Source organism: Trichomycterus rosablanca, chromosome 15 (assembly GCF_030014385.1).
Source record: "Trichomycterus rosablanca isolate fTriRos1 chromosome 15, fTriRos1.hap1, whole genome shotgun sequence".
Lineage (NCBI taxonomy): Eukaryota > Metazoa > Chordata > Actinopteri > Siluriformes > Trichomycteridae > Trichomycterus > Trichomycterus rosablanca.
The window spans coordinates 19,811,464-19,823,806 of NC_086002.1; the positions used below are offsets into that span (position 1 = coordinate 19,811,464).

Sequence of the window (12,343 nt, forward strand, 5' to 3'; positions counted from 1 at the left end):
CTAACTAGCAACTCACAGCTTTTTTAAAAGCTTATTGTTATTTGCATATTACATTATTGATAATAGTATAAGTGTAAGCTTTATAATATTAGTACATACATACAATACATTTACAATAACAACAATTTATAGCTAAATAGTTATAGGTCAGCCTTTTTTTATTACATATTGTATCTGGTTCTACAATTTTGTGATTGTATTTTTTTCCTGAACATACAACATAGAAACAACATAGTAAGTATTGGATAGGAATAGGAATTTGCAAGACAAGCGTCTATATTTGCATCTTAAGAAACACTTGCCATTAATAACATGGATCCCAAACAAAAAAGTGGTGCCTCAAAAAGAAAAGCAAAAAAGATTAAGGAAGCAAATCAGGCAGATTTCCTGAAAAGCGTTCCTTTGATCTCAAACTTCTTTGAGAAACCACTGGATATGAGTGAGACAAGTATTGCTAATGTTAGCAGTGATCAGAGTTCTAGCAATGAAGATGTGATCACCACTGGCTTAGTGTCACCTGTCAGTGACTATGTACCTTTGCAGACCCAGTCAGGTGCAGAGCAGGAATGCCAGCCCTGCCAGGCTACCATAGACCAGCAGCAGAAAGACCATGAAAGGAAAGTTGCAGGTGTGTCAGACCCACAATCAGACCAGCCAGCTGCATTGTGTGAGTGTCGTTTTTCAAACGAGGAGGGCAAGGACCCCAACTCCTGGTGTGAAACGGTCATTGACCCTGCTTTATGGCCCAGTACCATTACCGACCAAGCCAAGTCGATTCTTGTTAGAAGCTGCATTTCAAAACAGAAGTGCTAAGTACCCAGCCTCAGTCAGGGATAGAGGCATTGGGGGTACCAGTAGGAGCTTTACAAATGCTCTACTCAGTTGCTCTCTACCCAACGGGCAAACTGTGACTAGGCAGTGGCTACTTTACTCTCCTTCAACTGGCTGTGTGTATTGTTTTGCTTGCAAACTGTTTTCCAGTAAGCACAATACTTTTGTTCATGGATTTTCTGACTGGAAACATTCAGAGCGGATTGGTGAGCATGAGGGGAGTGTGGAGCATAGGGCTTGCATGCTAGCATTATATAATCGCTCCAGAGGCACAGCAACAATTGATTCTGATATTGTCAAACAAATTGATGCAGAAAGACAATACTGGCGGGAAGTTTTGAAAAGAGTTGTTGCAGTCATCCAGTTTTGGGGGGAGAGGGGACTTGCTTTCAGGGGAGATGATGAGCTATTAGGATCAGCCCACAATGGTAATTTTTTGGGCATCATAGAACTCTTAGCCAAATTTGACCCATTCCTAGCTGAGCACCTCCAAAGGTTTGGAGGTAAGGGAAAAGGTTCTGTGTCCTACTTATCATCGACAGTGTGTGAAGAATTTATCCATTTGATGGGACAGAGAACAAAGCAGGCAATTGTTAATGAGATCAAAGAATCAAAATACTTCTCTGTTATAGTTGACTCCACTCCAGACCTTGCTCATGTGGACCAACTTACTTTTATTTTTAGGTTTGTTAATAATGACGGACATGTAGTTGAGCGTTTTCTAGCTTTTAATCCTATTGAAAACCATAGTGGGGACAGTTTGGCAGAGTGTGTCGTTGCTATGGTGGAGAATCTGGGCCTAGACTTATCCAACTGTAGGGGCCAGTCATATGATAATGCAAGTAACATGTCGGGAAAGTACAATGGAGTCCAAGCTCATCTTAAACAAAGAAACCCTTTGATTTGTTATGTCCCCTGTGCAGCACATTCACTGAATTTAGTTGGTGTCAATGCTGTTGACAGTAGCCCAGAAGCTGGACATTTTTTTGACTTTGTACAGGCAATGTACACATTTTGTGCATCATCTACACACAGGTGGGGAAAGGTTTTCCGTGATACTGATATCAAACTCACACTGAAATCACTGTCAGGTACTCGATGGAGCGCACAAGCTGAGTCAACTAAGGCTCTTTGGAAATATTATGCACAACTGAGAGAGGCATTGAATGATATGTCTAAAGATATGGAGGAGAAATGTGTAACTCGAAGTGAAGCCTCTGCACTCTGTGACAAATTGGACACGTTGGAGATGGCCTTCATGGCATACTTCTGGGACACAATACTACAGAGGTTCCAAGCCACAAGCCTGCAGCTGCAGAAGCATGATATTGACATATGTACAGCTACACAACTTCTCTTGTCTTTACGAGACTTTGTGGCAGCGCAGAGAGATAACTTTGAGGTGTATGAAGGGGCAGCTTTAAATGTCACCACTGCTGTCTCCCAAGAGTAGGGGTGGGGGGATGGGGCCCAGGGGCCCACACTATCCTTAATCCGTCCTTGCCTGTGGGTGATAAAAGGGGAGCGTGTGGGAGATGCGAGAGAGACGAGAGGAGCCATTGTAGCGCACGGATGACTGAGCGTCTGGGCGGCTGGAGAAGTTCGGTACTGGTTGGGGAGGGTGTCGTTCGCTGTTGTTAGGACAGCCGGCGATGAAGATAGTTAGCTAGGTGGTTTAGCTGTTCCTGTGTGAGGAGGGGAGGCACAGCTGCCTCCTGTAGAAAGATAGGTCGGGGGTTAGGAGTTCTGCCGCCTATTATTCAGAGTCCAACCTGTGTGATTTCTAGACAATGGACGATGCTACAATCACAGACCTCGAAAAGGGAAGCTGGTGAACGGGAGTCCAACCTGTGTGATTTCTAAACAACGGACAACGCCACAAGCTTTGACCCCGGGGGAGGGTCTCGCCGGCGGGCGAGTTAAGTAACGTTTTTATATTGTCTTTAGTGTTTGTGTATTTTAATAATTAATAATAGGAGAGGTAGGTTTGTTGGCGGGTAGGTCCAGGGTTAAGTAATAAGACCCGTTGGTGTTGCAGGTTTGCCTTTAAATGAATTTTACCTAGAATTCTACCTAGTTACATTCAAAGTTTATTACAATATATATATATATATACAGGGGTTGGACAAAATAACTGAAACACCTGGTTTTAGACCACAATAATTTGTTAGTATGGTGTAGGGCCTCCTTTTGCGGCCAATACAGCGTCAATTCGTCTTGGAAATGACATATACAAGTCCTGCACAGTGGTCAGAGGGATTTTAAGCCATTCTTCTTGCAGGATAGTGGCCAGGTCACTACGTGATGCTGGTGGAGGAAAACGTTTCCTGACTCGCTTCTCCAAAACACCCCAAAGTGGCTCAATAATATTTAGATCTGGTGACTGTGCAGGCCATGGGAGATGTTCAACTTCACTTTCATGTTCATCAAACCAATCTTTCACCAGTCTTGCTGTGTGTATTGGTGCATTGTCATCCTGATACACGGCACCGCCATTGGATGCACATGGTCCTCCAGAACGGTTCAGCTTCGGAACCACCACATTATCTCAGGTTTTGCGGAAAGGAGTTAAGGAGAGGCGCGCACACAGAAACAGTTTGGCTATGATGGATGGAGCCGCAGTAGAGCAGCAGAGGTGCTGACCCTTGAAGATAATTTTTTACACCAAAACTGGGAACCAGCAAAAAATAAAGGTAAAGAGTCTACGACAGTTACGACAATAAATTAACACTAGTCACGGTTGTCGGGACTGTTGTGCACTATAGGAGCGCTAGCATTAGTTGTCGGCAACTTTTTTCCAAAGTAAAACAAGTAAACGTTCCATTTTACAAATGACTGTGAGAGTTTCATGTTTAAAAGCTAAGTTAGTCAGGTTAGGTGAAATTTACGACACGACAGCGCTAGCATAGTAGCTAATCTCCTGCGACGCTGTAAACTGTGACATCGTTTAACAGTCGCCGCAGGATCCTTACAAAACATTGTAATTTCAGAAAGATTAGATTTATTTTGAGGATACTGTATAGAATTGCATAGAACTGTTAAAGATGATCTTTCTATGATTACAGGTGAACAATGCTGAATGGATTGTTAATGGAAAAGAAAAAAGCAGGTTGCAGGTTGAGAAGTGATTTACCTCGCTTTGTTTGCTACCCAGGGTCTACCTAGGAACACGGTTCATTTCATGTTAAGTCGGGTATGTGAGTCCACAGTGTTGAGTGGAGTTTTATACCAAAACTACTGTGTTTCTGTAACCCTGCATTTCTGAAGCTCTTGTGTTATTTCTTAATCTAGATTAATTGTTCATTGTTGTACTATGCATCCAATACTGAATTTTTTAACAGTAAAAGTGTTTTGCTGTAATATGAATTAACATGAATTTTGTACATGTTAAGTTAATGCACACTGTGTTATTTTAAATGTGTTGTTTTAAATGTATTTTGAAAGTTGCATGGATTAAAGTAAGAATGTTTTTAAGGAAATTCTGTACTTGTACACGTTTTTGTTGAAAGTGCTTTAAGCATTTGCAGTGATTTAAATAAAGAATTTGATATGTTGCAATAATTGTCTGTGTGGATTAAATAGCAGTATTGTGTAAGTTATAAGTCAAATAAGTACAAGTTTTTATTTAAAATTAAATTTAATAAATAATTACAGTATTGTACAGTTAACCTAAGTTTTTACTGTGGTGTTACTGTAAAATGCAATTACAGTAACATTAAGTTACTGTAAAATAAAATACAGTTATGGTACTGTTAAATTGAATTACAGTAACTTACTGGCAACAGTGTTGCCAGTAAGTTAATGTAAAAACTAGGGCTGTCAAACGATTAAAATTTTTAATCGCGATTAATCTCAGAATTTCATATAGTTAATCGCGATTAATCGCATTAAATAAAATCTGTGTAAATGTTATAGAAAACAAGGTTTTTTAAGTGAAATGTGAAAAGTGGACGTTTCTACACGAAGTGAGTGTGTTTTGACCCTTTTGGGGCTTCCATAGTTCATGGACTAGCGTGCTTGACTCCGGTATTCAGTGCCGTAACAGATTAAGTTAATGAAGTGTTTTGCTCCCGACAACTTGTGAATATACCATGTATTTATTTCTTTATTATGCAAGTGCATCCCTACGACGCTCAGTTATATTATTTTAACAAACCGCAAATGAACAACGGTGGCAAGTCCGACATTAAAACGTTGGTTCTATCAGTCAAGTCTCAACATGAACTAGAATTTGCGTTAACGGCACTATTTTTTTTAATCGCGTTAAATTGAGATTGCGTTAATGCGTTATTATCGCGTTAACTTCGACAGCCCTAGTAAAAACCCTTCGAAATGTCTAACAGTGTAGGTAGAATTCTATTTTACAGAGTATTTTCACAGAAATAAGAAGCAAGAACTATTGTAGTACCTAGTTACACTCAAAGTTTATTACAATATATATATATATATATATATATATATATATATATATATATATATATATACAGTATAGATATATATATATATATATATACATATATATATATATTGTAATAAACTTTTAATGTAACTAGGTAGAATTCTATTTTACAGAGTATTTTCATAGAAATAAGAAGCAAGAACTATTGTAGTAGTCCCAGTGACCATTAAAGATTACATATGGCTGGGGAAAGCCTTTTAAAAATCTACTGCAGGCCAGAACTGGGCCATTATTGGCCCGATAATGGTTGTTCTGGCTAGCAGTTGGTTAAGTGCTGGCATATTGCTGGCAGTCATGGCTGGGATCCGGGCAGCCGTATACGGGCCACAATCTAACCGTCATTCATTTTGACACCGGGCCAAATCCGGCTGCCGGATGTGGGCCGACACAAAAAGTTCCGGCATGCCGGATATGGCCCAGAACTGGGCCATACATTTTTTTGCTAGCTGGGACTGACCCAGCGGCTTTTTCTTCATCAAAGCAACACAATGACACAAAGATCAGCTCAAACTTTCATTCTTACTACAGTAAAACACATTCAACTGACTTTTAAAGTGAAGTTGAACATGTTGTACAGACATCGTCTCCATCTAGTGGTGCTAGAAATAAATTACAGCGTGTTGCTTGTGTACAGATTTTATAATACAGGTATATAAAAATTAGAGAGTATTTGTGGCTCTTTTGTCCCAAGTGTTTTTGTAACGTGTTGTAGACCTGCAATGGCGACTGTTTTTGGTATACAGGAAAGAAAAGGCCGAATGCAGGTGAAAAAGTGCTATATGGCAACCCAGCACTGTGTAAATATTGGACAGAACACATGATGGGTTATTTTACCTTGTTGGGTTGTGCAGTTTAACCATTGTGCTAAGCTGTGAGGTTCTTTTTTTTTTACCATGGATCAACTATGTAACTTTACTTCATTTAAATGAAAGGTTTACATTGCTGTCTTCAGGATTTCCTCTTTAGTGATATTTAATGTTAATAGCTGTTCTGATCTAAAAGATGCTACTGCCTTTGACCTTTAAAACTGAGAAGTGATTTGTGAGATCATTAAAATAAGTGAAATGTTTATTTTGTACTTTGGTTTTTTATTATTTGTACAAACATTTGTTTTATGCAACTTTAAACCTGTAATAATAGATGAAAAATTTTAATGTGTCTTTATTTGCTTTAATTAAGCTAAAGTTTTTAACAGGGACAAAAATGACAGTTTGTGTAGCAGGGCTGGACACGTAAGTAAAATGTTATACTGATTATTAGCATGAAGTAAACATTAGCAAGTCATGTGAAAGAACTGTGCGTGTCTCTGTGGCGCAATTGGTTAGCGCGTTCGGCTGTTAACCGAAAGGTTGGTGGTTCGAGCCCACCCAGGGACGAGTGCCTTTTATCAACCTGCCTGCCAGACACAACAACATGTAATCCCACAGTATAGTGGAAATAAGAAACTAAAAACATCCAGTAAACAACAGTCCTACAAGCACAAATATCCACCTGATAAGTTACCAGAGACCGGCTGTTTTGGTTTCTGTAAATGTTAAATGAAGATACTCGCCCAACGTGGGGCTCGAACCCACGACCCTGAGATTAAGAGTCTCATGCTCTACCGACTGAGCTAGCCGGGCTTAAGCAGCAGGTCAGAACAGACAGCTCTAGGTAGGTTTAATTCACTAACATCACGACCAGATTAAGAACTACTTCACAGTTTACAAACACAATTCAGAATAAGTAACAGAAACAGACACAGACTTACTGTCACTTTTAAACTACTACACAATTACTGAACCCGCTCCATTATGCTTTACACCTCAGTGTATATTATCTGGAAACAGATGCTCTTCATATAGAAATATACTTTACATTTGCTTGTAAATTAAAATATCAATTCAGGTTGTTTTTAGTTCAATTGAAAAAATATTAACAGTAGGTCAGCTTCCTAAAACCCAGAATCTACACGAATAAATCCTACATTCATTCCACAAAGTTTACAAACTACATGATTTATTGAGTGAAGACTTGATGTTTGGAGCCCCTCTGGTGTGCAGACTGGTACTGTGTATCAGCACTACTTACTGTGTGCAGGACCTGAGTCGTATCTGCTCCACTCACTGGTTGGTGGTATTAAACTCAGTCAAGAACTTTAAGAAATATATAGTTTAGATGGTTCACACATATAAGAACCCACAAAACCTCTTAGATGTGTATTAAGAAAGTCTGTTTCAGCTGTTGAATTGGGTCAGTGTAGAATTATGTACAAAGATCTAAAGAGAGAATAGATGTACTGGCCGGTTAGCTCAGTTGGTTAGAGAGTGGTGCTAATAACGCTAAGGTCGCGGGTTAGATCCCCGTACGGGCCACACCTAAACTAACAAACAAGTGATCCTTCTCTAGCAGGTCCTATTAACCTGGACTTCAAACATTGTCTCTGACAGTGTGTGGTTTTTTACTGCCCCTCTCATTCAGGTCAGAAACATGCAATTATCTCAATTTACCAAACTTAATGACCCTTCTGTAAATGGTTTAATGTGCACACTGCTGCTACTGGCTTGTTTTTCTTTTCTACAATGTAAGTTCAGACCTTCAGGTTCATGTTATTTGAGATTTCTACATAGATTTCTTCCTCATGTACAGAAAGACGCAGTTCAGTTTGAGAAGCGCACAGCGGGAGAGCGAGTGAGTCTGCGCGTTCAAATGAATCAAACAAGTCGATTCTTTAATCCGGTTCTTTAAGTCAAACGACAAGAAGAGACTCGAAAGAGTCGATTCACTAATTTGATTGTACTCAGCAATGAGCAGTTGGAAGCTAAGGGAGTCGATTCTTTTTGATGAAGTCAACATTTTATATGTTATACACAATACTTAAAAGAGTCGGATCACTATCGTTAGCTGTCATTTAAATACAGAGACAAACCATCTCATCTAACAAAATAGAATAAAATAATGTATAACAGTTTAATGATGCACCATACATACAGTGAAGCAAAAATAACATTCAAAGCTCAACAACATAAAAATACATCAAATCACCTAAATATTACCTAAATAACACATACAGCAAAAACATGTGAACGTGGAAGCATATGTGTGTGTGTGTGTGTGTGTATGTGTGTGTGTGTGCATGCTTATGAATATAAATAGAATAGATACGTATAGATACAAGAAGTGATGTAGACACATATTAACTCCTCGGCAATAGAGAGATACAGATGTGCTAGTGGAGAGTTATTATTGCTGAGCTGCTGTTCAACTCCAGTCCAGTTGGTGGCGCTGGTGCGTCTTAAGTTGTTTTGCCATCCGCCATTAACCATCATAAGAAGAACAAGAAGCTGCTGTGTTTGTACTGTAGAGCCTCATCTGTAAGTAAAATATGTATTTAATTATAACCCTTATATTTCATTATAACTACATTCTAATTCATAATAAACCTAGAGTTCATAATAAAACTTCACTGAGAGGATTTGAGGAGCTTTAACTCCACTTCCATTTAAACACAAACTATTAGCTGCTCCGCTACCTGTTAGCATCACACATGATTCAGTACTGATGAACCGATTCATTTGAACCGATCCATCTAAATGAATGAATTGAGCGGAACTGATTGCGTTTCTTTATGATTAAATCTCACATTTTTATATAAACACGTGATATTTTTAAACTTTGTTTACAGGTGGTTTGTAGAGCTTTATAGTCACAGTCAGGTGAAAAGTGTAAGCGAGCGTCTTTAATTGTGTACTAGCTCGATGAAGTAAACTGTTTACTGCACGTTTAAACCATGTATTACGGTACCCGAAGCGTAAAACTGCTGTTTACAGTTTAATAAACATTATTTACCATGTTCTGATGCATAAAATCCACTCAATTCAAGAAGAGCATCGACTCTGTTATTAATGAAATACATTTCAGACATTTTTACTGGAGGAATTTGTTGTGATCGGATCTCAAACTCATGTAAAATGTCTATTCGGTTGTGTTAATACCACTTTTTGAAGAGCAATATAATAAGCAAAACAAATTGCTATCAGGTGCCACCCCAACATCCATGAAGAACACTTACTCTAGTACTAATCTTGTGATTTTGAGATAATTTTACTGTAGGCATTCGAATAACTTTTTGCTGCCTGGTGCCACAGTAGCTTCAGTTCATAACAATAACAACAGCCAGTTACAACAGTCTAAATAATTTCCCTTTAATTATGATTACAGCACATCTATCTATTTGTCTGACTGTCTGTCTGTCTGTCTATCTATTAGATCTTTAATAATGCAGTCAGCAGAAGAGGGACACGTCACCCCTGTAGATCTACAACATGAAGAATTCCAGAAGAAACTAATAAAAAAGGAGGAGGAGGATGATGATTTCTTCTGTAAGTAAATGTGGAGCTTGATGCCACTTTTCCACCAGACAGTGTGGTACAGTACAGTACGGTACAGTACAGTGAGGTACAGTACAGTATGGTACAGTACAGTGTGGTACAGTACAGTATGGTACAGTACAGTGAGGTACAGTACAGTACAGTGAGGCACAGTACAGTATGATACAGTAAAGTGTGGTACAGTACAGTATGGTACAGTAAAGTGTGGTACAGTACAGTATGGTACAGTACAGTGTGGTACAGTACGGTACAGTGTGGTACAGTACAGTGTGGTACAGTACAGTATGGTACAGTACAGTGTGGTACAGTACAGTACAGTGTGGTACAGTACAGTATGGTACAGTACAGTGTGGTACAGTACAGTACAGTGTGGTACAGTACAGTATGGTACAGTACAGTGTGGTACAGTACAGTGTGGTACAGTACGGTACAGTGTGGTACAGTACAGTATGGTACAGTACAGTGTGGTACAGTACAGTGTGGTACAGTACGGTACAGTGTGGTACAGTACAGTATGATACAGTACAGTGTGGTACAGTACAGTGTGATACAGTAGAGTGTAGTACAGTATGGTACAGTACAGTGTGGTACAGTACAGTATGGTACAGTACAGTGTGGTACAGTACAGTATGGTACAGTACAGTGAGGTACAGTACAGTACAGTGAGGCACAGTACAGTATGATACAGTAAAGTGTGGTACAGTACAGTATGGTACAGTAAAGTGTGGTACAGTACAGTATGGTACAGTACAGTGTGGTACAGTACAGTGTGGTACAGTACAGTATGGTACAGTACAGTGTGGTACAGTACAGTGTGGTACAGTACGGTACAGTGTGGTACAGTACAGTATGGTACAGTACAGTGTGGTACAGTACAGTATGGTACAGTACAGTGTGGTACAGTACGGTACAGTGTGGTACAGTACAGTATGGTACAGTACAGTGTGGTACAGTACAGTGTGGTACAGTACGGTACAGTGTGGTACAGTACAGTATGATACAGTACAGTGTGGTACAGTACAGTGTGATACAGTAGAGTGTAGTACAGTATGGTACAGTACAGTGTGGTACAGTACAGTGTGGTACAGTATGATACAGTACAGTGTGGTACAGTACAGTGTGATACAGTAGAGTGTAGTACAGCATGGTACAGTACAGTGTGGTACAGTACAGTGTGGTACAGTACAGTACAGTGTGGTACAGTACAGTACAGTGTGGTACAGTACAGTGTGGTACAGTACAGTATGGTACAGTACAGTAAGGTACAGTACAGTGTGGTACAGTACAGTGTGGTACAGTACATTGAGGTACAGTACAGTGTGGTACAGTACATTGAGGTATAGTACAGTGTGGTACAGTACAGTGTGGTACAGTACAGTATGGTACAGTACAGTATGGTACAGTGAGGTACAGTACAGTACAGTGTGGTACAGTACAGTGTGGTACAGTACAGTGTGGTACAGTACAGTACAGTGTGGTACAGTACAGTGTGGTACAGTACAGTGTGGTACAGTACAGTATGGCACAGTACAGTGTGGTACAGTACAGTATGGTACAGTACAGTGTGGTACAGTACAGTACAGTGTGGTACAGTACAGTGTGGTACAGTATGGTACAGTACAGTATGGTACAGTGAGGTACAGTACAGTGTGGTACAAAACAGTGGTACAGTACAGTATGGTACAGTACAGTATGGTACAGTGAGGTACAGTGTGGTACAGTACAGTACAGTGTGGTACAGAACAGTATGGTACAGTACAGTATGGTACAGTACAGTGTGGTACAGTACAGTGTGGTTAGTATTGGAGTCACTAATCAGTAGAAATAACAAGAGAAAGTGGATAGTGGGATTAGAACCTGTACTGTACCGTACTGTCCTGTGCTGTTACACTCCAGTCTGGATTTAAGTTTTAATCTAACTAGAATTTATTTGTGATTGGAAATCAAACCGACAACCTTCAGTTTCCTCCAGTTGTTGAGTTTCTTCTTCTCATATTGATGAATTTCAGGTGAAGTCACTTTAATCCCTCCGGAACTTGTTGCTTCTGTGGAACTGCTCTTCTCAGAGGACCAACAGTGTGGAGGTTTCCAGATGAAGCCTGTGAAGAAGGAAGAACCTGAAGATACAGATGAACTCAGTAAGATATTTTTATAACGTTTTTATAAAATAATTTCTCATCATTTGGTCGTGTCTGAATTACTTGTAATATTTGTGTATTTTAGTGCATAAGTGAGCAGGTGAGTGAAATGAGGAGACAGAAGTAAAGAATATTAAACAGATCATGCTGACTGTACAGTGTGTAGACTAGTATATAATTACAGAGTAATGACAGGTGAATACAAGTGGCTGAATGATTGGGTAATGAATGAGAATAAATAAAGTCGAGTATATAAGCTGATATATTTAATATATACATGATTGTTTGTGCTGATGGTCCTGGAGAGATGAGTCTGCAGCTTCCGTCCAGATCTTAACTGTCCTTATTGTGGGTATCAGACGTCTGATGACTGGGGTGTACTTGGGGAGCAGGAACAAAGACAGGTGATCAGACTGACCCAGGTGGGGGAGGGGTGTAGCTTCTGATGAAACTTTGGAAGTCCAGATCTTAAACTGCAGTGATTAAAGTCCCCAGAAACAATAAAGACTCCATCTGGGTTCACAAAGATCTTTTATAGCTGCGTT

The 12,343-nt window shown here is 39.6% G+C and overlaps 1 protein-coding gene and 2 non-coding genes across 3 annotated transcripts in view; 1 reads left to right on the forward strand and 2 right to left on the reverse strand.

The window, feature by feature from the left end:
- Positions 1-12,343, reverse strand: part of LOC134328694 (NACHT, LRR and PYD domains-containing protein 3-like) — a 235,750-nt gene that overhangs the window by 174,068 nt on the left and 49,339 nt on the right. The window lies entirely within an intron of this gene.
- On the forward strand, positions 6,593-6,666 carry trnan-guu (transfer RNA asparagine (anticodon GUU)). Its single transcript has one exon. It is a non-coding gene; the product is annotated as a tRNA-Asn (tRNA).
- On the reverse strand, positions 6,840-6,912 carry trnak-cuu (transfer RNA lysine (anticodon CUU)). The gene has a single exon. It is a non-coding gene; the product is annotated as a tRNA-Lys (tRNA).